Source organism: Silurus aristotelis (genome assembly GCF_946808225.1).
Source record: "Silurus aristotelis genome assembly, chromosome: 12".
NCBI classification, from domain to species: Eukaryota; Metazoa; Chordata; class Actinopteri; order Siluriformes; family Siluridae; genus Silurus; species Silurus aristotelis.
Genome location: NC_139585.1, coordinates 24,560,745 through 24,586,273, shown reverse-complemented (window position 1 = coordinate 24,586,273; position 25,529 = coordinate 24,560,745). Strand labels below are relative to the sequence as shown.

General features: G+C 37.6%; 1 protein-coding gene across 12 annotated transcripts in view; it reads left to right on the top strand.

The window, feature by feature from the left end:
- The first annotated feature begins 1,876 nt into the window (after positions 1-1,876).
- Positions 1,877-25,529, top strand: part of myocd (myocardin) — a 107,667-nt gene continuing 84,014 nt past the window's right edge. For 11 of the 12 annotated variants that reach the window (XM_083556927.1, XM_083556915.1, XM_083556922.1 and 8 more), the window contains exons 1-2: positions 1,877-1,978; positions 17,113-17,400. The gene's annotated coding sequence lies outside the window, so the exon portion shown is untranslated. Of the gene's footprint in view, positions 1,979-16,750; positions 16,798-17,112; positions 17,401-25,529 lie in introns of those variants that run through there. The other variant, XM_083556920.1, reaches the window with a different exon arrangement.

Here is a 25,529-nt window from a genome sequence, read left to right as displayed (position 1 = left end):
CTTCCAGCATTTAAAGAAAATCCCTTGTTATTCATGCTCCTCCTACGTCGTATTTCAATGTACATATAACCGATGCCAATGGTGTATGAGATACAGTGTTTTGTTAAGGAAACACATTACACCCCTCCCCCCCTTCGAGACGTATATTAATCTGAACATGTTTTTAATCGAAGTGCAAACTGGGAAAGGTATAATCTCGCTTTTATTTTTGTCAGACATTTGCGACTTCCCGCCAGTCTCGGGTTTGGCGTCGAACGATACAGAGCTCAGTCAAAAAGTCAAAAACTGACCTCATGGCTGGTGTTGAGTCCAAATACAGCACAGAGCCTCAAGTCCTAGCTAAGTTTAGTGTGTGATGTCATCATCGATGGTGTTTTTTTAATTATTTATATTTATTTATTTTTTACAAAAGGAATTTATTACTAAATTACATAGAGGGTTCAACTAATCCCGCAAAATGTCCAGTGATTAAGAGTTTAACCAAGTACACACAAAATGGGATGCTGTTCAATAGCAATAAAGTGAATATATATAGTCGTTAACGGACGTTAAACAGCGTGCTCTCGACTGTGAAAGTGTCTAGTAGGTCAATTATGAGTAAGTATGTTAAATGATGATGTTATTCAAGCAGATTCATGCATCTTCAAATCTCCTTCAAACAGTAAAACAGTTACAACAGCCAGTGAATACCACACTGCACTGAAAATACCTCTGTGAGAAGTAAGAAAAAAAAAGCATGCATTTCAATTGGCCTGGGTGCGCTTAATTCTTTTAGGACTAGTTTTGCCAAAACGATCTGTCCAAACGTTTCCATTTGATGTCTACGAATGACCTTTCAACACGAGGTAGAACTAGAAATCCATCATTCTAAATTAAAACAGCTGTAATGGGTTGCCTTGGAAATTCCTTTCGCCGGAGCGAGTTCGTGGTTCGCTTTTCGTGTCGATGTATGACCTACTGTATACGTTCAGGCTAAATCGTGATACATGCACACGTCAATAAGTGTCCGTGTTGGCTTCAGGATTGGCGGGAAAACCTTTCAAAAAATGTTTTTAAAATAAAATAAATAAATAAATAAAATAGAAAAAAGGACTGTTTTTGATTCTGAAGACTTCAATATCTAAATGAGGTACGCTCCTTGGATAACGTCTTCTCGGAAATGAAGGCTATAATAAATCAAAATGAAATATCAGTGTGAACATGTCAAAAGGAACACTAATTTTGTGTACTTAATGACTTAAATCATGCAGGCTACATATGTATGTATGTATGTATGTATGTATATATGTATGTTTGGACGGACGGACAGACAGACAGACAGACAGACAGACAGACAGACAGACAGACAGACAGACAGACAGACAGATAGATAGATAGATAGATAGATAGATAGATAGATAGATAGATAGATAGATAGATAGATAGATAGATAGATAGATAGATAGACAGACGATAGATAGACAGACAGACGATAGATAGACAGACAGACAATAGATAGACGACAGACAGACAGACAGACAGACAGACAGACAGACAGATAGATAGATAGATAGATAGATAGATAGATAGATAGATAGATAGATAGATAGATAGATAGATAGACGACAGACAGACAGACAGACAGACAGACAGACAGACAGACAGACAGACAGACAGACAGACAGATAGATAGATAGATAGATAGATAGATAGATAGATAGATAGATAGATAGATAGATAGATAGATAGATAGATAGATAGATAGATAAGTAGTGACATCAGTAATTGGTGAGGGGCTCCCTGCAAAGCTGAGGTAATAGTCTCCCTCTGCGTATTCCCCCTGCTTAATAAAGTGATGGCAGTAAAGAGTAGTCGCAGCTTGGAGAGTGGGGAGGAGAGAAGTCTGTGCTCCTTCACTCCTCGGTGAGTGTGTGCTGCAGGAAGTCAGGGTCTTACCAGGGCGAGCCTCGTCTTCACCTCGTCCTCTGACACACGTGCAGTGAGTACTCGAAATCCTTACCTGTCCTTCATACCTTAGCGCTCGTGCAGCCTGGCCTGTTGTGCTTCTGCCACAAAAAAAAAAAACAGACACGCTTTGAATTTAAGACTTTGTTCACACTGGATACTGGGCAAAATTTCTTTCAACGTTCGTTGCGTCCTAAATTTATGAGGCCTTCCTGTGATAAGCCCTTGAACATTTTCCAGGTCAGTTTGTGCAATAGGCGCGATGGATCGATAGCAAAGAAAGAAGGATGTTTGACTGACAAATCTCTGAAAGAACCAAGGCATTTTATTCCCTTTTATTTACGGGCATGTTGAAAGAGGAAAGAATGTGTGTTGAGCTGCTTTGTATGCGTGCGTGTCCAATCAGATGGGATTTGGAAGTGTATAGAAATATATATATATTTCTATACACTAATTTCTTACTATGCTGTTTCGAAACTATTCCTAATAAGCATAGCATGTAACAGAAGTAGTCATCGGACATTAAGTCAGGATGACAATTTAGCCATCACAGAGGTGAGCGTTATAAGGAAAAAGGTTCGGGAAAGTCGCTCACCAAGATCACATTGACAGAAATGCTTTCACACACTCTGCTCCAACATGGTGACGAAGTGATGTTCGGGTCCGGGGCTGTGCGCTCACACTCACACGATGTGTTTAGATGTCTTTTGGCATGCCGTGGCCGTGCGGGATTTTTCTTGGGTGATGTAAATGAATATTGGAAATAGGATTATTAGTCAAAAAAGCAGAACATTTAGGGGTTGGGACGGGGGGAGATGGGGGTTAGGCGCAGACCTCTTGGCAGTGGCGAGCAAGTCCGTGCCTGAAAGCCGTCAGCTTGGAAACGAGACGATTGGTTGTTTATAGAAGTTGAAATGTTCAGAAGGAACATATCTTCAGGGCTGATCCCAGGAGCCAGGCCTAATTAGAACCAAATGGGTAAAAATCACTATAGTGCAGCACAACATCTCTATATGAAGCTTGGCAAATTGTTTTTTTTTTTTTTCAGTCAGTGGTGTATCCTCTTTAAAGTGTGTATGTGTGAATTTATGGATTGTAGTTTGTGGCCTATCTGGGCAAACATCTTTAAAAAGAAAAGCCTGCAAGAAACATTACATCATGCAGCAGCAGTAAAGGGGGGTCTTTGCACTCTTTCTTTTGCTCATAGATTGGGTTGAAATGAATGAGCAGGTGATCAGAACCAAATAAAAAAATGTGGATCGTGTAACACCCCACCACACCACCCCACCACCTGGAATTCTAATTCGGCAATCATTAGCAAGAATACAGCGATCTCATCAACAATAAACAAAAGCATCACGTTTCCTGGAAATTTTTTTCTTTTAATCTACATGATTGACAGAATACTATTTCAAAGTGAGTTTTGAGCTTTATCTTCGTTAATGTTCTTGGCATGCTCTATTCGAGTCAATATTTCTCATTCGCGTTAGACTAAATAATCTCGGGAATGCTTCATGACGGCACTATTTCATTACAAAGGGGCAGCAGGGTGAAGTCAGCTAGCGTTTCTGCCCAAACAATTGCCTTAAACTAAAAAATAGGGGGTAAGACCACAAAGACTGCTCGAGTGCTACCGGCGTAAACCCCCACAAGTCTAATGAATCCTCAGATTGATAGATAGGAATAGATTATGAGCAGCACAAGATGATCTGCCAAGCTCTTCCGTCCAGTTTCCATACAGATATTTGATCTTGGAGAATATTGTTGCAAGAATGTGGACATTATCCAGACTGTCCATTCAAAGTCTTTTAGTTTTTCCTCTTTAAGAAGGGATTATATAAGGTCAGTCGAGCCGTCAATCATTTCTCTATATTAGGTATCTTCTATAGAATATTTAAGATATATTCCAATAGACCCTCTGTGCTCTCACTTAAATGTCCAAAAAGAATGTTATAAAATAATCATAATCTAAATCCTCTTCTTGAAGTGACACTCGTGGAGTGGAAGGCGATCATTGGTCACAGACTCCAGCTGGTGCACATAACGGACTACGGAGGCACTATGTCATCCATAAACCTCCGCTCTCTAGATACATGGGTTCTAATTCACCATGTACTGTGTGTAAGCTCTGCTGTCATTGCGCCCTGTGGATGAGGTCTGTTATGGGCACGGAGCCAATTTTAGACACTGAGACTTTGAGTTCTGGTGCGAAAGCAAAATATACATTCCATATACATGGACACAATTTACTCATTCTAACCGATTCACTCACAAAAGCCGAGAGGTTAGAAATATACAGTTTGTACTGGGGGGGAAGACTTCTACTGAACTCTTGGTGACCTTGATACTTTCTCTCTGTCTCTCTCTCTCTCTCGCTCTCTCTTTCTCTCTCTCTCTAATAAATAAAAAAATATATACCCAGAAAATGATAAATAACAGTGTGGTGTAATACATTAAAAATACTAATGTTTCCTTTTTTTTATGTTACAGTTGTGGAACACATACAAGCCAACATTGTCTTCTTTATACGTACTTTTTTTTAATAAAAAATTAATAATAATAATAACAACAACAAGAAAAGCGAATAATCTATTATTTTACGAGCTGACTCCTTTCCTAACTTAAGTTACTTAAGTTAACTACTTTAAAAAAAAAAAAAAAGTTCAATCTTTTATCATGCTAGTACAGGTTAATTTGTCAAACAAGTCAAATAAATCAATCTCTCTCGTGGTATGGAAGCCCACGTTTCTTTGACAGTGGCCTTCAGCTCATTTGTATTTTTTGGTCTCTTGTTTCATATTTTCCTCTTGACAATACCACATAGATTCTCTATGGGCTTCAGATCTGGTGAGTTTGCTGGACAGTCAAGCTTACCAACACCATGGTCATTCAACCAATGTTTGGTGCTTTTGGCAGCGTGGGCAGGTGCCAAATCCTGCTGAAAAATATAATAAGAATCTCCATAAAGCTGGTCAGCAGAGGAAAGCATGAAGTGCTCTAAAACTTCCTGGAAGATGGCTATGCTGACCTTGGACCTGATAAAACACAGTGGACCAACACCAGCAGATGACATGACTCCCCAAACCACCACTGACTGTGCAAACTTTACACTGGACCTCAAGCAACTTGGATTCTGTGCCTCTCCTCTCTTCTTCCAGACTCTGGGACCTCAATTTACAAATGAAATGCATACAATTCTTTCATCTGAGAAGATGACTTCACCCTCCATGTGCAGGGTGTCAATGATCATCTTCTGGACAACTTTCAAGTCAGAAGTCTTCCCCTAATGAGTGTGTAGCCTGAACCAGACTAAGACACCATTTAAAGGCTCAGGAAACCTATGCAGGTGTTTGGATTTAATAAACTGATTAGATGCGACACTACGAGTCTCCAATATTATATATATATATATATATATATATATATATATATATATATATATATATATATATATATATATATATATATATTACATACACATACATACATACATACACACACACACACACACACACACACACACACACACACACACACACACACACACACACGCTGCATTTACATAGCAATAGTCTACATTTAATATTTTATATTGAATAAAATAATACAACTTGCATTGATTTATAACATAAATTCCGACTATAATATATCAGATCAAATAAGTCCATACATCAACACAATATACTGTACATGCAAATGGTTGAAGATCTTAAAAACGTTCTCTATTTACCAGAAGCATCTGTTTTAAATCCCACTGCAGTAGTAGGAGACATCCTGAAAGCAGTTACTTCTAACAAATCAACCGCTGATATATCACACTCCAGCCCAACCAATGCAAAACAAACTGCTCGCTACTATTCGCATTTCAAACATACAGAATGTGTTTAGCTGTGGGTAGTTCTGTAATATCCTATCTAAACAAACCAAATCCAAATTTTTAGTTGCTCAGTAAAGATATCAGAGACGAGTTCACAAGTTCTGGTATGCATTAGTTTATGCACTCATTGTGCACTTTAATAGAAACTGTTCACATGTACCGCTTCACATTTATTCAGTTATCCAATCAAGCAATTATGTGAATCTATCTTCTTTCCGGATCTCCCTGATTCATCCTGATGCCTGAATTCTGGGTATAAGAACTGGGAATCATTTACTGCAGCTGAGAATGGTGCTATATATACAGCCCCAATATCCAGGAAGTTACTTTGAAGGGGTCAAACTCAAGAACAATGAAAATAGATTTTGACTGTGATTAATATAAACAGTTAAAATTGCCTGAACGTTTTCATGTCTGTATTTTTCTGGGAACAGATAATGACCTCAACAGTAAATGAACTATAAAGAAGGGACATTCAGTGTCACCTAGATCAGCGATCCCCAACCTTTTTTGCGCCACAGACCGGTTAATGTCAGACAATATTTTCACGGACCGGCCTTTAAGGTGTGGCGGATAAATACAACAAAATAAAATGATACGACCGACATAAAAACTGGTATTTTCTAAAATATTATAATAAACGTGAATCCACTATTTTGTTGTTTGTTCATTTTGCTAGCTTGGGGGTTTGAATTTAGCTGTAATGTATTATGTGTTAGTGGCTGAAGCAGCCACTTTAAGAAGGTAGAGGATGGGAGTAAGACATGTGACCCAGGCATCTTGACATGCATCAAGAGAGAGTCATAGACAAATGTGGCAGAGAGAATCTGGTAAAAAATAAAAATAAAACATCGTTCAGAAAATTATAATAGATAAAACGGAAATAATGTAAGTTATATATTATTTCTGTGCGCCCCAGTACCAATTGACCCACCGACCGGTGCCGGTCTGCGGCCCGGGGCTTGGGGACCACTGACCTAGATGATGCTCAGGACTTGTTCCTCATATCATCTCGGGGAGTTTTACCTTGTCACCATCACCACTGGCTGCTCATTATGGATAAACTTATAGGGAGCAATTTATGATGCTAAAATTGGTATTTATTTGTGTAAAGCTGCTTTGGGACAATATTCATTGTTAAAAGTGCTTTACAAATACAATTAAATTGAGTTGAATTGCATTGGAGTTGAGTTGAATTAAACTGAATCGAATCAAATCAAATTCAATCGAATCCAATCGAATTGAAAGTGGCCGCAGTAAAATCTATAATATTATACAGATACAGAGGTTTAGAGCTTTAAACTGCTTGCATCAGAATTAAGTGGAAATGTGACTTTAACTGTACCATGAATGTTGGTGCTAAATGGGCTCTTTGGAGTATTTCAGAAACCTGTGATTTCACACACAAACCGCTTTGAAAGTTCTCACAGGACGGCGTCGACAGAAAAGTCATGTGACAAAAATGATAATTGAAACATTATAGCCTTAATAAATATTTTTACTTTGGATTCTTAAGTACATTTGAAGATGAATAATTTTGAATGTTTACTCAAATTAAAGTTTAAAGGGAGCATATTTACTTAACTGAAGTCCTATTTTAATGAGTGCATCTCTACTTTAAAGTAAGTACGTGGTTGGTCTACTTCGTCCACCACTGATATAAAATAATTCACCAACAATTTATCAAAGTCATGTTTTAGTCTTCAACTCTCTAGCATGGGTGAGTTCAAATCCCAGCACCACCCTTGAGCAAGGCCGTTTACCCTCAACTGCTCAGTGTATAAGTAAGACCATGCTAAGTCCCTCTAAAAAAAAAGGGCATCTGATAAATGTCATAAATGTGAATGTAAATAGGAGAGTCTGTGCCCTTGGTATCTTCAGGTTCTTGAACTTGCTTTGACAGGTGTGGGACATTTTTTTATCGTCAACCCTCCACCTTACGGTTTGATGTTGTGTGTTCTGATATAATTTTTTTTTTTAATGGTTGTAAATAGCGCTTATTTGAGTTACTATTGACTTCCTGTCAGCTAGGCGAAGTCTGGTCTTTCCTCCTCTGACCTCTCTCAAAAGCAAGAGGTTTCAGTTGGCTGATTACCAACATGCAGGATGGTTAGTTTTTTTTGTTTTTCACCCCATTTTGTGTTAACTCTAGAGATTTTTGCTTGTGAAAATCATAGATCAGACTTTTCTGAAATATTTAAAACGTTTCCGGTACCAACATTTAACATAGTTAAAGTTACTGAGAACACACTCTTTCCCCATTTGGGTGTTTGATGTAAAAATGAATTAAGATTGGTTAATTGGATTAAATTTTTACAGGAGCTCTTTTTAAAGTGCATAGTAAGTGTATGTACAAAAGTGTAACGGCTTTGTTACGTAACCTCTAATGTCTAAGAATTCTCATGGTTCGTTTAGACGTGACATTACTGAGCTCTCCAAACCTACCATACATTGTATACTGAAATAGAATAGTAGCGAGCATTTAGTTTTGCACTGGTTGGGCTGGAGTGTGATATATCATCAGCGGTTGATTTGTTTAACGTCTCCTACTACTGTAGTGGGATTTGAAACAGATGCTCCTGGTAAATAGAGGAACAGACAATGACTTTGAGATCTTCAACTGACTGCACAGAATATTGGGTTGTTGTATAGGGAACATAAATGGACTTGGAAATGGGTTGAAATTCATCCTATAAATCAAAGCAGGTTTTTTATTTTGTTTAAAATATAATACAGTGTATGTATATTGGTAGAAAAATGCTGAAGATGGAGCCACCAGGTAGGAGGAAAAGAGGAAGGCCAAGGAGGAGGTTCATGGATGTGGTGAGGGAAGACATGCAGGTAGTTGGTGTGAAAGAGGCAGATGTAGAGGACAGGGTGGTATGGAGACGGATGATCCGCTGTGGCGACCCCTAATGGGAGCAGCCGAAAGAAGAAGAAGAAGATAATACAGTGTATGGACAAAGGTTTGTGGACACCAGACCTGCTTTTAGAACATCCTTTTTTGGATATGATCCCTGTTTGCTGCTCTAGTAGCCTCCACTATTCTGGGAAGATGTTCCAATCGATTTTTAAGTGTGATTATGGTGAGGTGTGGAGGCCTGGAGTGTAGTCAGCAATTCATTTCATTCTAAAGGTGTTCAATAGGGTTGAGATCAGAGCTTTATAGCAGGCTACTCAAGATCTTCCAGCATATCCAAAAGCATATCTTCATGGAGCTGGCTTTGTGCACAGGGGCATTGCCATGCCAGAACAGGTTTTTAGTCTAGTTCAAGTGAAGAAAATGTAAGGCTACAGTAAAGGCATTATTTACTGTACTATTGTGTACCTCCAACTTAGTGAAAAATAACCTCAGATTGTATGAAAAAGCAGCACCTTAGTATCCTTTATAGAACATGATGTGGACTACACTGAGGGCTAAATTGTTTCAGAAGGGGTATAGCATTAATCTTCTTGGTACTTGTGAATGACTAAATTAAATATATTAATGATATCTGTTACCTTACACATGACTGCATTTGCTTGTAATGTCTGATTTGTTTAAAAAAATTGAATATATTAGTTCATGTGTTTTTTTTATAAGGATGTCTGTTAAAGCTAAAATTAGCTCGTGTATACTCAACCTGCTATTTTGGAAAATAGAAGCACGGCTGCACTACGCAGAAGTCTGTCAGACCTATACCGAGGTAATGAGTCATAACCGATCAAGCAACAGAGAACGAGCGAAGAAGCGGAAAAAAACCCAACACAAAACACATTCCTCACTCACATGCACACATCACAGGGTACAGAGCATTCGTCCAATCGTAACAAGCAGTCAAAATAGGTTTTGGACTATTTTTGGTCAGCCGCACAAATTATTTTTAGAAAGAAGGAAACAAAAAAAACTAAACAAAAAAAAACCGGTATTGAATTGCTACATGATCAGGTCACACCGTGTGTTTTCACTCCAGCTTTTATGACTCATCGGAAGTATGTGATGACGTTACACGTGTTCTGCCGACATTTTGTTCCTTGCGAGCACAAAGCGGATTGCAGGGGTCGATTTTAAATAGCGGGTTATTGCCTTGAGGTCGTTTTACGAACGCAATCGATACTACAAAGGGTTCTTTCGAAAGTATCGGAACACCTGCGTTTTCCTGTCGGATGTGGCTCTTCTCAAATTTGTTACCACAGAATGTCTTTGGATATGGTACTGTAGCATGAAATGTTCCTTCTATTTAAACTGTCCCAACATGACATTCCAAGTAATTAAATCAGTCACAAGCAGAGATGGCAAAAGTACACACATCCTTCACTCAAGTAGAAGTACTGATAATTATGTTTTAAAAGACTCTGGTAAAAGTTGAAGTACCGACTACACTTTTTCACTCAAGTTAAAAAAAAGAAGTTACTCAGACATGTACCTAAATAAAAAGTAGCCATTACTACTACCTGTTTTACTGTCACTGGTAACTGGACCTTACATTATACTAATATACAAATAAATAAAAAATGTTGTTATCTAATAAATGTATCCAGGCTGAACATCCACCATATAGAACACAAGCAAAGAAAAGATAATGATGATCAGGTGATCATGAATTTGTCTGTTCTCGGTCATGTTGACATCGCTGACAAATCTCATCCACGCTAGCCTCGTTGTTAGCTTTGTAGTCTAGCCTACATCTGGGGTGTGTTAGAGCCAGGAAATGATACACAAGTGGTAGGTTGAAAAAGCCGCTCACTGACGAGAAATAGGTTGATGGGCTGAACACGGTGCAGAATGAAAAGAAAAAATATTGGTCATGTCACCAAATAGATTAAAACTAAAGTAACGTGGCTGGTTTTACAATATAAGAAGTAGAAAATACAGATATTTGTGTTAAAAAAATGTAATGAATGAAAGTTAAAAATGAAGTAAAATAATGATACCAGAAAAATCGACTTAAGTACAGTAACAAAGTATTTGTACTACATTATTTCCCACTTCTGTTCACAAGTATCAAGAAGATACTTTATTATGTCCTATACGACATCATGTCCTATCAAGGATCCTGCTTATATGTACACTATATAGCAAAATATATTGGGATATTTGACTTTTCCAACCATATGTGGTTCTTCCCCAAACTGTTAACACAAAGTTGGAGGCACACAATTGAATCGGAAGTCTTTGGATGTGAAAGCATGAAATCTTCTTCACTTGTTCCAGCATGACAGTGCCCCTGTGTACAAATCCAGCTACATGAATATATGCTTCACATAGCTAGCTAGCTAGGTGTAAAGTGCCCGTGTGCGGTATGGTGAGGTGTAAAGTGCCCGTGTGCGGTATGGTGAGGTGTAAAGTGCTCGTGTGCGGTATGGTGAGGTGTAAAGTGCCCGTGTGCGGTTTTTGTGTGGTATAAAAGGTATAAATGTTACTGGACTTGAGTAGATTTTACTGATAGCAGAAGTGCAGTAACAAAGTTCACAATTTATTTTTCAGACAACTTCTTACTTTCACTCATTAAAATTTTTAAACAACTAAAATGTATATATTTTTTCTTATTGCACGCTGTTTTTAGCCCATCAACCTATTTTTTGTCATTGCGTGGGTTTTTCCATTTCCCACTGGTGTATCATTTCCTGGCTCTAACACACCACAGATGTAGAATACAAATAAAATAAAATAAAATAAAGTATTAAACTTCACTCCAGCTTTTATGACTCATCGGAAGTATGTGATGACGTTACACGTGTTCTGCCGACATTTTGTTCCTTGCGAGCACAAAGCGGATTGCAGGGGTCGATTTTAAATAGCGGGTTATTGCCTTGAGGTCGTTTCACGAACGCAATCGATACTACAAAGGGTTCTTTCGAAAGTATCGGAAACACCTGCGCTTTCCTGTCGGATGTGGCTCTTCTCAAATTTGTTACCACAGAATGTCTTTGGATATGGTACTGTAGCATGAAATGTTCCTTCTATTTAAACTGTCCCAACATGACATTCCAAGTAATTAAATCAGTCACAAGCAGAGATGGCAAAAGTACACACATCCTTCACTCAAGTAGAAGTACTGATAATTATGTTTTAAAAGACTCTGGTAAAAGTTGAAGTACCAACTTTGTGAATACAAATAAAGAATACAAATAAAATAAAATAAAATAAAGTATTAAACTTGAAAGCACAAGTGATTCACTTGAATATTAAGGTATCACACATTTAATGTCTTGGGACATGGGTGAGATATGATTGTACAGTTTGAATGACCCGCTAAAGAGCACTGACCTTAAGCAAATTGAACACCATTGGGATAAATGTGAATGTTGACTACACCCCAGAATTCTTCACCTCACTTTCCTCAGTACTTGAATTTACTAATTCCCGTGTGGCTGTATGAGCACAGATCTCCAAAACTCTAGAGGAACATCTTCCCAGGAAAATGGAGGTTATTCTAACAGCAAATGGTGACCAAATATGGAATGGGATGTTCAAAAAGTACATATGAACTTTGAACATTATGGTTTTCATGAACAATTCTGCATTTAAACACCCATCAATGAATTCCTCTCAGGGTCTCTATTTCATGCCTTCTCCGGGAGTTTTTTTGGCCATAGACTCTCTCATTAGGGATAAATGTAGAATTATAAGGAACAAATGTGTAGGTCCATTGTTAAAAGCGCTATACAAATAAAATGTAATTGTCATGTGTCCACACACTTTTGCCAATATAGTCTAATACATTACATGTTATTGGACTTGAATTTGGGCTCCTGACATTTCCACAATCTTAGCTGCATCACATGAGAGACATTTTACTGTATTTCAATCATATTTCTGCAACTTGTGTCATTATATTAAATACCTGCCAGCAATATTTAATATTAAACTTTGGAGAGAAGTAAAAAGAAGGAAAGAAGAAAAGGGAAGGAAAATGGTATTTAAAAGGAGGGCGGAGGGGAGGAGGGATGGAATGAATGAATAAAGAAAATAAAAGGAAACGAAAGATAGAAAGGAAGGAATAAAGAAAGAAAGGAAGGAAGGATGGATGTAAAGTAGGAAGTTAGATGAAAAGAAAGGAAAAAAAAGTGGGTGAAAGTTATAAAGGAATGAATGAAAAGAAAGGGAAAGGAACTGAAAGAGGGATCTAAGTGGAGGGAGACAGAATAGATGTATGGATGGATGGATAGATGTATGGATAAAAGAAAAGTAGGCAGTTAAATCAAAGGAAGGGAAAAAAGTGGGTGGGAATTAGAAAGTAAAGGGGGATCTAAAAGGAGGAAGAAAGAAAAGAAAAGAAAAGAAAAGAAGGAAGAAAGGATAGATAAATGGATGCATGGATGAAAGGTGGGTAGTTAAATGGAAGGAAAGAAAGGAAAAGTGGGTGTAAGTTAGAAATGAATAAAACGAGAGAGAAAATATAAGAATCAGGAGATTTAAAAAGAAAGAAAGAAACAAAGACAGAAACAAAAAAAAAAGCCAATTATATTTCCACCTAATCTGTATGATAACTGTTTATAAAACACATGATCGGTTCAGTACGAACAACGTCCTTATAACGAAACACTTCCCTATTCTGAACATACTCACATATTTTCCCAAGCTGATGCCTGATGATGCGTCTTTAATGAGAATGAGGGCGAGAACGTTCCTCAGAACATTACATGGACACTATGAACCATACAGAGCCAAAGTTAAATGCATAATAAGCTACTGGAATGAGTCAAGTTATCAGATCAGGTTCATTCCAGAGCTAATAATATAAATGCATATACACGACACTTGAGTGCTGTGTGTGAAACAGAAAGCCTGAGGAATGCAAGTGTCACTTTAGCGCTGACTCAAAGAGCAGAAGAGCAGGATATGTGCGAGTCTTCAGCTTGTTTGTTGCTCTATCGCTGTTTCGCAGAGTCTCCATGGACCTTGCCGAGCCTCCGGGGTCCTCCGCGTCGTTGAGTTATTGCCCATAAATTCCTACGAGTTGAAGTAACAATCATGTTTTGTCTCTGATTTCAGTGAAAATCTCAGAATTAAGGCTCAGAGAGGTTTAGTCCACGGTGGGTATCAGTTTAATGTTGATCCATTAGGCCACAAAAAGGAGGAGGACTCATCTTCACTTTTAACTTAAATGACCTGCTTCGGTTGCTCTGAGAGGATGTTTATAAGCCGACAGGTCAATTAGAAACGAAGCTCTGATGATGTCAGCAAAGAGTTTGGAGCCAAATGCTCATTCATTTTCAGTAATATAGGGTGCATTCGGAAAGCATGCAGACCCCCCATCACTTTTCCGTTTTTTTATGTTGCTGCCTCATACCACAGATTTGTTTTCTAATTCATCTACACTCAAACCCCATAATGACAAAATGAAAACGGAATTTTAGAAATGTCTGCACTTTTTTTTCAATAAAAATAAAACCTGAAACATCACATGTACATAAGTATTAGCAGCAATTATGTAAAAAAAAAAACCTACCGTATTTTTCGGACTATAAGCCGTTACTTTTTTCCTACGTTTTGAACCACGCGGCTTAAACAACGAAGCGGCTAATTTATGAATTTTTCCTGGGTTTTTCCCGGTTTCACAAACTTCAAGCCAAAAAACTGAGCGACGTAACATTAGACCAATGAAATTTCCGAACGGAAACGAAAAAAGCAACTTTTTTCTGAGCTGCACGGCATCGAGAGAAAAAAAGTTTTTTTTAAACGCACGACGATGCCAAAAGATAAACTCCCGAGAGAAATAGTTGTGAAGGCAAGGAGGAAGACAGTGAACAATGACTTACTTGGTCGGCTACTGTTCAGATACAAGCCGTTGTAAAGGGTGAAGGGAGAGCTTGAGTTGTAACTCCAGTTGCAACAGAAATCATATAAGCACAGACAGGTTCCAAAACTCGTGTTTTTTAATTTCTTTTGGCAACAACGTTACGGGTTAGTCAAAGAAACTTAGAAATGAGCATCAGAAAATAATAAAGACATATTCCTCAGTCTTGCACACATGCAGTAATAGCGAAAGAATGCAGTGGCATGCTATTCCCAAAATACCGCTATGCTCCCAAAGGAATTGCAACATATTTCACCCGTTACACCGTGTGTAACGTGTCTTTCGTTAAAGCCTGTGTAAAGTACATTAGTGTAGGCTTATAGACAGGTGCGGCTTATTTATGTTCAAAATAAAAATCTTTGTAAAATTCAGTGGATGCGGCTTATATATGGAAATTACGGAATTTACGGTATGTGCTTTTTAAATAATACGCCTTCATTTGCTATTAGAATAACCTCCACTCTAGAAAGCTGTGCTTGTTTAGATTTGTGCTCATTCATCCACAAGGAGATTAGTAAAAATCATGCACTAATGTGTGGTGAGGACACCTGGGGTGCAGTCAGCATTCCAATGTTTTCCAAAGCTGTTCAATCGGGTTGAGGTCAGAGCTCTATACCAGGCCTCTCAAGATCTTTTACCATATCCAACCCTTGTAAACCATAAATTTACAAGGGCAAACAAAATTCTTTACAATGTCAGCGATTATTTGTCACATAAAAATACATGTGAAAAAGCTCGCACGCCAAAAAGAAGAGCGTATTAGAGCGAGCTCAATTGACATAAACCTGCTGATTTGTGTTTTGCAGTCAGAGCTGTTTTACAGGTAAAAGACCAACACATTCTGACCGTATTTAAAAATCTAGGAAAAAAGTGTTCAAAAGGTTTTCATTTCAAAACATTTGCTTCCTTTTGTGCTTATTTAGAATTAAGGGCATTAGTGAGGTCAGACACTAATGTAGAGTGAGGAGGTCTGGGGTGCAGTCAGTGTTTCAATTCATCCCAAAGGTGTTCATTAGGGTTGATGTCAAAGCTCGATCTTCCAGTCTAATCCATGTCCACAAAATATTTTCATGGAGCCGTCTTTGTGCACAGGTGCTTTGTCATGTTGGAACAGGTTTGGGTCTCCTAGTTCAAGTGACGGGAAAAGAAATTTTATTCTACAGCATCCAAAGACATTCTGTACAGTTGTGTGCCTGTACAATTCTGCCCCAAACTGCCTCCAAACAAGTTGAGGCAAAAGCACATATGGCTGGAAAAGTCAGGGGTCCAAATACGTTTGTCCATGTAGTGTTTGTATTATAAAAATAGAAAAATAGAAATTAAACTAGAAAAGGTAAATTCTAACATATAAGATTGTTATATAGATTGATATAAGATTAGAGGGGGAGTGGTGGCTCCAGCGGTTAAGGCGCTGGGTTGCAGATCGGAAGGTCTGGGGTTCAAGCCCTGGTATCGCCAAGCTGCCACTCTTGGGCCCTTGAGCAAGGCCCTTAACCCTCTATGCTCCGGGGGTCCCTTACGAGGGAAATATCAAGGTCCATGATGTCGGAGTGACGTGGGGCCGCCTTTCCGTGGGCTCACCACCTGCAGGAGGGACCGTAAGGGACGGTGCTGTGAGGATTGGGCAGCAGTCAAAGGCGGGGGTCTGCTTAGACTGCTGCCCCCGCGACCCGAATTACGGATAAGTGGGAGAAAATGAATGAATGAATAAGATTGTTATAAATAAATAAATGCATGGATAAATAAAAAATATACAGTAAATTAATATAAATGTATTATTGTAATAATGTTTATAAAAAATGTTTTTGTGTGTTAAAAAAAAAGAATAGCAAAATGTTTAAAGATTTTTTTTCAAACTTTGGACAATGCTACAGTATGTCCTCTGATAGATACAGTATCATTAGTAAACAGGTTAAAGTTCTGCGTCAGGTGGAAGCCCCAACTGAGCTAAAAATCCTAATGTCCTGAATAAATAGTCCTATAATGTCATGTAGTGTTTGTTAATTCTTTAGTCAGAGATGTCTTGTAAGTTGACAGCAATGAACGTGCTGTTACCACTTCCCTTGCATAGTGTCAAACATTTCCTCTTTATCATACACGCGAAATGCAACACACATTCACGCACACACGCACTCGCACAAACAGGCCAGCTGAGATAAGGAAGCACCAATGCAGTGGACGTTTTCTTGCTTCGTAAGTTGCTATGCTCTGCTTTATTTATCCATTTCAGAGTTTCACAGCAATAATGTGCTTTTTGTTTTTTTGCAAAAAGCTTCTGTCTGTGGTTATGACATATTTCACACAATGACAAATTTGACGTGTTGATGAAGTCAGGTTTCACTTACGCAGACGATGATGCAGACTCGTTGGCAAAACATCTGCATTCCCATGTGCAGATAAATAATCATCGTTTTTTTTTATTGAAAGTACTTTTTAAAGAATCCATCACTATTATGCATTTCCAGAGCTCCTAAAATCTTGTTTTGTTTTTTTTTGCTGTCTCTGCAGAAACGTGTCTTTTTGTCCGTTCAACCTTTTTGACCTGACAATGCAGACTTTGTGATGCTGTGACATGGCAGTAGAACTAAGACAGTTGAAGCTTGTGAAGAAATTTGTCATTTGTGGAGAACTGGGATTCTTAGGAACACTGAAAGACTGGCAGAAGAAGAAGCAAAAAAAAGCCTAAACACATCAGCTCCAGACTGCATTCTCCTTCTCAGCTGAAGAGCAACACATACCGAGCAGCCGTCTAAGCCATGACCCGCTGTGCCAAGAAGCTTTGCTGAAATTTCCCAGGTATGACACCTACATCACCTACATTTCATCTTATTCTGTTGCTACAACAAATTCCTCATGTATGAAGAGCTTTCAATAGAGAAATCCATCACCATTTGGTTGACTGCTATAGAAAAATGAGCAAAACTGGGGGATGTGTTGACTGCAAATAAGTTTATTTAAGATTTCTTTGTGTTACAATTTTCAGCAATTTTCCTTTATTTCTTTTTTAAATCATGTTTTTTTTTTTTTATTATTCATTCAGAGTTACATGCAACCAAGGAAGAGTTTTCAAACCTATTTCACTATTTTCACTTATGCTACACAATTCTCAATGCAACCACAATTACAAAAAAGTTGGGAAAAATGTCAAATGTAAATTAAATTGAATGCTGTGATTTGAAAATTGTATAAATCCATACTTTATTCACAGTAAATCAGAAAACAAATGTAACGTTAAAACTGAGTAAATGTACCATTTTAAAGGAAAAAATAAGGTCATTTTGTATTTGATTTTGCAATGAAAAGGCTGGAAGGTTGGAAAAGTATATGCTACTAAAGAAACAGCTGGAGGAACATTTTGCAACTAATTAGGTTACCTGGCAACAGGTCAGTAACATGTCTTAGAGAGGCAGAGTCTCTTAGAAGTAAAGACAGACAGAGGTTTACTGATCTATAAAAAAACACCTACAAATTCCTCGACATAATATTAAGAAGACTTTGAATCTCTCATCGACTACAGTTCATAATATTATGAACGGATTCAAAGAATCTGGAGAAATCTCTGTGTGCAAGACAAAAATCAGTATTGGATGCCTGTTATATCCGGGCTCTTGCGTAGCACTGCATTAACAGCACTGCATTCTGTAATGGAAATTACTGCATGGGCTCAGAAACACGTCCAGAAATCATTGTGAACACAGTTTGCCATGTCCCCCTTAAATGCAGGTTAAACTTCATCATGCAAAGAAGAAGGCATGCGTGAACATGATCCAGAAGCGGTGGCATCTTCTGTGGGCTAAAGCTTATTTAAAATAGACTGTGGAAAAGTGGAAAATGGGTCAGACGAATGGAAATTTGAAATTCTGTTATGGATGTCAGATCCGGCAGAATGAAAAAAAGAGGCAAGGGTCCATCCGGGTTAGAAAGGGGAAAAGATCTAGCCCATGACCCTTTTTGCCTGGTTCCCAACTGTTCCTTTCACTTTTGATAGATACTGACCACTGCAAACCGGGAACATCCCAGGAACATCCCACAAGAGCTGCAGTTTTGGAGATGCTCTGACCCAGTAGTCTAGCCATCTTTTTAAACTCGCTCAAATCTTTACACTTGCCCATTTTTCCTGCTTCTTATACATCAACTTTGATGAAAAAATGTTTATTTAAGTTGCCATTAAGAAGAGATAATCAGTGTTATTCAGTCATGATGGTCACAATGCTATAATGTTATGCCTGGGCAGTTGTGGGGGTTGTGTGTGTGTATGTGTATATATATATATACACATACACACACACACACACACACACACACACACACACACACACACTTACATGCATATTTTTATCTGTTCTAAATGTACCTTAAATTAATACATTTTCAAGTTTAAGTAAGTAAAATTAATTTTTTTTGTAAACGTTTTGAAGTAATTGTATTGTTCTAAATTACGTTAATCATCAGGCTTTGTTTCCACACGGACGGTATTAATTGCCGGATGTGTGCACCGTGGAGAAATTTGGTGCTTATGTTGAGACTAAGTGCATCAGTAAAACAAATACAAAGATTTGTCTGAGTAAAGAGAGGACGTCATGAATTAATGTGTGTTGCATTGAAGGCTTTTTATATTTATTTATTTATATTTGTAATAATAATGGTCAAATAGAAATGCATGCTACATTAATCGTGCATGAATAAAATTTGTGTCGTTAAGATAGATAGATAGATAGATAGATAGATAGATAGATAGATAGATAGATAGATAGATAGATAGATAGATAGATAGATAGATAGATAGATAGATAGATAGATAGATAGATAGATAGATAGATAGATAGATAGATAGATATGTATAGATGTATATATGAAAAATTTAGAAAAGTGGAAAAATATATCAGCAAAATGTCTAAGCTTTGCTTTTTTTCAGCATACTATTTATTTCGCATAAGCAGATGTTCTGTATCTCCTGCAGTTGCCGTGAGAGGTGTTTGTCAGCTAATTGCATTTACATAACCCTTTCGTTTTTTTTTTTACAATTTAAAATGCATGCTTCTACAGCCTTCCTAGTGAGTTACAATCCGGTGGCCACTGAGCACAAACATGTGTAGTGCTGTTGGCTCGCTCCTCACATAGTTACAAAATTAGCTGCCGTCGTTGCCGAGCTGAAAACGCGTATGCAATCGTGTAACTTGTAGATGTTACGATAGCGACAGTAATGAAGCATTATCGGAACTCTTAAATACTGATGAAAACTAACCGAGTTGGTACGTAAAGTGGCACTAGAATGCAGTTTTACAGAATTTGGTTTGCCTATAGCAGTAATGCCTGTAAGAAAGTTCATTGTTATCAAGCTTGATATTTGGCTTGATTACTGTCAGGAAGTTTAGTACCCCATCAACATCCAGAAAAAAATAGTCTGGAATATGTGCATATGAACAAACTCCGATTGTCAAAAATGTAGGCACATGCAATCAGATAAGTTTCCTTTATGGCTTGGTCCAAAACAGACATTACAAGCATTTTCTGATTGGTAAAGAGTTTTTCTATTAGTGACTATTATTCATTGGGTCGCCACAGTGGATCATCCGTCTCCATACCCCCCTGTCCTCTACATCTCCCTCTTTCAAAACAATTATTGCAAGCTTGATAAGATGTAGCAAATACAACTTATAAAGTAAAAGAAGAAGAAAAAGGGAAAAACAGCAGGTTAGGCGATTAAGCCCTTCTGAAATATTTGTGTCAGTTCCCAAGCCTTGTCTACATGGTCCTCCTTTTCTTGAGCCTTATATCCATTGGCTTTGCCTTCATCAGCTCGGTCTTCGTATTCACAGGAGTTTACTTCTCGATCCTTCTCTTAATGGGCAATGTAATTTCCAGCCTTCTGCTCATGGGCCTTGGATTCACGGGACTTTTCTTCATTGTTCTTGTAATTATGGGCCTTGTTTGCATGGACCTCGTCTCCATTGGCCTTGTTTAATTTGTCTTCTCTTCATGAGCCTTGCATTCTTGACACTTGTCTTCATGGTTCTTGGTTTCATGGGCCTTGTTTCATTTGTCTTTTCTTCATGAGCCTTGTATTTATGACACTTGTCTTTATAGTCCTTGCCTTTATCTTCCTTCTCTACATCAGCCTTCTATTCACAGGACTTGTCTTCATGATCCTTCATGGTTTTTGTCTTAATGATACTTGTCTGCATGGTCCTTGTCTTCATTCTCCTTGACTTAATGTACATTCTCATCATGGTACGGCTTCATGGTCTACATGATCATGTTATTGTTTCTTTGGACTTTGTGTTCTGTTGCTTTGCATTTATTACAAGCTTTTACGTAATGACTGCTTGTTTACTTTGTTTAAAAAAATCATCTTATTGGTAGCATAAGAGTCTGGTTTGAGTCTTTTAGTTTCAGTGAAGGCAACTTGTAGTTTAACATCCTGTACTACTGATGGGTGTGATGGTCTGGTATCCAGGTCATTTCTGTCAATATAGTTACACTTGATATACTTTATAAATGTGATTACTTAAAATAAGTTGTTTGGGCACACTTGTATCTCACTCCTATTACGATATCATAAGTAGCCATTGAGTTTATTTGTACTCTACCTATTAACACATTGGTTGAAATATTTTGATTACAATATTCAGCTCTAGATGTATAAAGAACATTTTAAAATCTATTTAACGTTTGTTTGTTCTTTCTTCATTCATTCATCTGTAGTAGCGACTATTTGTCATGATCAGGTTTATGGTAGATCCAAAAGCCTACCCAAGGAACACATCAAGCTGCAAATAAACCCTGGATAAGACACCAGGCCATTACAATGCGTCTTTCACACACCAGAGCCTGTGTACCTTCCTGCATGTTTTATGTGCAGTTGGAGGAAACCAGAGAACCCTGAGGAAAACCTAAACTGACACACTGGAGTTGTGAAGTATGCCTTAATCCATTCAATCAAAAAGAGTGTTTAATCAAGCATTTTAATGAAGCGAATGAATATTTAAATTGTCTGTCATAATACAAATGCTTTGTTTGTATGTGTAGTCAGGATGTGTTCGTTTTTAAACATGCTATTTAAATGAAAATGGCCTGACTTGACTGAAAAAAGAAATCTCATAGTTTTTTACATTTATACTATTTGGTAAAGTTTTTGAAACAGCTGAGTGGTTGAGTGTTAAGGGTCCTGCAGAGAAATTTTGGCTGTTCTTTTTTGGGATTTGAACTCACAACCTTTCAATCACAAGTCCAACGTATTAACTAAATTTAGCACAAAAAAAAGCCTGTACACTCATCCAGATCAGTTAAACACAGTTCATTTGTCCACTTTGACACGGTTCTACACAGAAAGCCGCATTTGACATTTGCATGTAAAAACATTATTAGTATTAAGATATAAATAGCAATGAGTTGTTCATAGAGATAAGAGCTTTCATCACTGGGGGGTGAGATCATGCATTAGTCATCCCAGCATCTTTTTTATGTCAGCTACATAAAAATAAAAAAAAGGTGCTACTTTGATTGCCCCAGGCGCCTCTGCTGTCTATGACTCATTTAACCTTTTTCTAATTTTTTTTTTAAACAATGTTTTGGCCATCATTCTTCTGTTTAAGGGGAATGTCCATTCAGTGGTCGCTCGGACGGATTAATAAACTGTTGCGGCAACAAATGACCTCATGGTTCATTGCTTGTATTTCCTGTTCTGTGTGACTTCGTTTTAAATGGTAGTGAAGTAATGCAGGATGATAGCTGAAAAGCGAATTCATGCTGCTCATCACTGTCATGTAATAGAAGCAATGGAGGATGCAGGAAAAGATATTGAACTTTAAATGCAAACTTCAATGACCCAGTGGTGGACATCAACAATGTAAATGTAATTCGTTACTGTGCTTAAGTAGCTTTTTTTTTATCGTATCTGTATTTTACTTGAGTATATTTTTACTTAAACTTCACTACATTTCAAAGTCAAATATCGTAATTTTTACTTCAAATTTGCGAAATCAGTCGTTTCTTTTTATTTTATTTTCGAGCGGATAAAAACCTAACAGGTCAAGCACCCAGGAAGCCACCAATCAGTGTAAAGCGCTCGCTTGTTTTGAACTTGTTTTGATTACCACTTGGTGTATCTACTTATCACCAACATACAGTTCAGCCTCAGTTCAACAGCAAGTATAGTATTTAGAGAGGAATTAATGATGGAAGAAACTCCTGACTCGAACTCGCCACAACACCCGTGGCCTTATTCGAGCGATTTTCTTGAAGAAGTTAAAAAAGAAGGTTTAGGCTCATGATAATTTCAATAGATATCCATCAGCATTTGACTCATTAATATCATAATATTATTAGATAATTGTGCTAAAAGTTACATTGGAGTCTTTTCACATAAACTGAGTTGATTAAGCAAAGAGTCTTGTGACAAAATGGCATTAAAACCATAAAAAAAATCAAAGTACTTTGAAAATTATGTACATTTTAAGTCAAATACTCTTCTAATTTCACTGAAGTAAATAGTTTAAAGGGAGCACTTTTACTGGAGTAATATTTAACCTACTGTATCTCAACTTTAACACCAGGAAAACATGGTTTGTGTTATTTGTCCACCAGTGGCATGACCATGAAGAGTCGGAGGTGGTTGCTTAGCGGTAAAGGCATTGGAGTTTGGATGCCAAGTTCATGAAATCCCAAGCCATGCCAAACTGCCACTCCTGGGCCCTAATCCCATAGCTGCTTAGTTGTATGAATTCATTAGGAGTTTGGTTCAAAGCTATAATCCACAATAACAGGTCGCATAATGGACCAAGGGATGAAGATGGAATGTTCTCGATAGTTAAAAAAACCAATCGGCCTCCTTGAAGTTTAAAAATAAATCACAAATTGTCCTGCAAAATGTACATTTTGACAAAACATCTTACAATTCTGTCCATCCAATTGTATAATCAAGCATTTGGCAGGGACCCTTTTCCAGAACACCTTAGAATTATCTCATTTATAAAACTGAGCAGTTGAAGGTTAAGGCCCTTTCTCCAGACCGCAACCACTAAACTACCACTTCTCAAATATTTATTATATATATATACTAGATACACGATATGGACAAATATATATTTATACACCCAGATATGTTTCAACATGACAATACTCTCCCTGTGCACAAAGCCATCTCCATGAAGATATGCTTTACATGGGTTGGATATGATAGAAGATCTTGAGAGGCCTGCTATAGAGCTCTGATCTCAACCTTTATGATCACCTTTGGATTAAATTTTGGAACTCTGCACCCTAGACCTCCTTACCTTACCTACATTAGTTTATTACTTTATTACATTATTACTACCCAAAGCTCCGCAAGCACACTCCAAAATCTAGTGAAACATCTTCCCAGAAGAGCGAAGGTTATTATAACTCGCAAATGGGGACTAAATGTGGAATAAGATGTTAAAAAAAATCACAAATCCGAAGCTCACGTGTCCACAAACTCCATATATTGTATTACATTCCAGCTCATTGATGCACATCCAACTGCACAATTTAAAGATATGCCCTTCCAATGTCTTGTCTTTAGGTCTTTGTTAGCTAACTGTTTATCAACTGCTGCCAGACCACTAAAATGCCCAGGTCTTACCTCTTTTGTTTGTCTTTTTTGTCTCAGTCTGTTCCTTCCTTTTCTTTCTCTTTTTCTCTATCTTTTACAATCCAAAAAAGATCAATCCTTTTTCCAACAGGCTTGGCACAACGCTGCCATTCAGAACTTCACATACCATAGAAAAAACACAGTAACAGCTTGCAATATGTCGAATCACGATTCCCAACAGGAAGAAAATCTCAACTCTAACAAGACTATCAGTTTTTAAAATGTAATTTGAAATGGACCCCCCCACCCCCCTTAATTAGCCATACAGATGTTGCAAGCTAAGCGTGTTATTATAATCTTAGTGGTTTTAATGTCTTTGTTTATGCTTATTGCCAGGATTATTCATAAAACATCAGGATTATTTTACAAGTAAGCCCCTGGAAGTCACATCTTCTTACTCTTGATTTGTACACTATAACAATTAAAAAGTATTGGGACACCTGACATTTCCAGCCATATGTGGTTCTTTGCCAAAATGTTACCAGAAAGTTAAAGGCACACAATTGTATAGGATGTCTCTGGATGCTGTAAAAGATAATGTTCCCTTGACTCAAACTAGGAGACCAGAACCTGTTCCAGCATGACAATGCCCCTGTGCACAAAGTGAGCTACATGACGATATGGTTTACATGGGTTGGAGTGGAAGATCTCCTGCTGTAGGGGTCTGACCTCATCCCTATTGAATACCTTCGGGAAAAATTAGATTGCTGACTGAACCCCAGGCCTCCCCAACTCACCTACATTAGTACTTAACTCTCCACAAGCATCCCAGAGGAGTGAAGGTTATTATAACAGCAAATGGAGACTAAATGTAGAATGGAACATTCAAAAAGCACATATGAATCTTATGGACAGATGTCCACAAACATTTGTCCACATAGTGCATTTAAGTCTCATTTTGCAGTATACAGTTTGTTTAACATTTGTCCTTCATGTCCTTCACAGATTTCAGCTTCTTGCTCAGGTTGTAGTTTTCATGTTCATGTTTTTTATGCACTTTGACCCTGACATTTATTTAAACCTTATGCTGATACACTAATAAAAAAAAAAAAAATATATATATATATATATATATATATATATATATATATATATATATATATATATATATATATATATATATATATATATATATATATAGCTGAGATATTGCTCCTGTTGTAAACCCCTGTTGATTGACATCCTTTGTGAAATGCCAATACTTGTATGATACCCTGCTTCACACACAGTATAGCTGCTTCAAAGCATTTCAGACATCCGAACCATGCACCTGCGAGCTCTCTGTGTGTCTTCCAAATGGCTTTTCTTCCAA